This window comes from Lactuca serriola, chromosome 2, assembly GCF_051521515.1.
Source record: "Lactuca serriola cultivar US96UC23 chromosome 2, Lser_US96UC23_V15, whole genome shotgun sequence".
NCBI lineage: Eukaryota > Viridiplantae > Streptophyta > Magnoliopsida > Asterales > Asteraceae > Lactuca > Lactuca serriola.
Genome location: NC_136409.1, coordinates 126,321,249 through 126,322,171, shown reverse-complemented (window position 1 = coordinate 126,322,171; position 923 = coordinate 126,321,249). Strand labels below are relative to the sequence as shown.

Sequence of the window (923 nt, the reverse complement as noted above, 5' to 3'; positions counted from 1 at the left end):
AGTCTGAAAATTTACTGCAACTGTTCTAACTTCTATTGACTTGATATGTTAAACAGAATGGAAATTTCGGGTTGTCACAGAAGACCCGAGCAAAGAAGACACCGAGTACGACACCGAGGAGGAAGAAGAACCTACATATGGGCACGACTCCGATTCCGGCGACGAGTTAGCACTTACCATGGCTAACATTGATGAAATCCCCATGGGAGAACGGAAGAAGAGGATCTGCGATGACACTGGCCCGGGACTTGTGCAACCAGCAATTCCTGCAACTACTACTTTTGAGCTTAAGGGTCACATTCTTTCTTTACTCAAGGAGATCCCCTTCACCGGCAAAGACCATGAAGATGCTTACAAGCACTTGGATGAAGTCAATGATGTGGCTGATTATTTCAATGTTCCAAATGTGCCTCGGGAAACTCAGCTACTTTGCATGCTTCCGGTTACTTTGAAGGGTGCTGCAAAGGATTGGCTCAAGTCATTGCCCCCCGGATTGATCACTACATGGGATCAAATGAAAGAAGAATTCATTGATCAATTCTTCCCGCCATCCAAGATATCCAAGCTCAAGAAAGCCATTGCTAACTTTGAACAACAAACAGGAGTGTCACTATATGAAGCTTGGGAGAGGTACAAGACCTTGCTAAGGAATTGACCACATCATGACCTCAATAGTCAACAAGAAGTCTCCATCTTTTATGATGGAGTAAATGTTACCACAAGGCAATTACTTGACTCGCAAGGTCCACTCACGAAGAAGGCACCTCCAGTAATAAAGCAATTGATTGAAGAATTCTCTAAGCATTCTAGAGAATACCATAATCCAAGAAATGATGTGACTAGGGGGCTGCCTATGCAGCTTCAGAAGACTTGTCAGCAGTCATGGCTATGCTAAAAACCATGGATAAGAGGATGGATAAAAT

General features: G+C 43.6%; 1 non-coding gene across 1 annotated transcript; it reads right to left on the bottom strand.

Annotated features, from left to right (window-relative positions):
• Window positions 1–562: 562 nt before the first annotated feature.
• On the bottom strand, window positions 563–669 carry LOC145091146 (small nucleolar RNA R71). The gene has a single exon (XR_013702034.1). It is a non-coding gene; the product is annotated as a small nucleolar RNA R71 (small nucleolar RNA).
• Window positions 670–923: the final 254 nt, after the last annotated feature.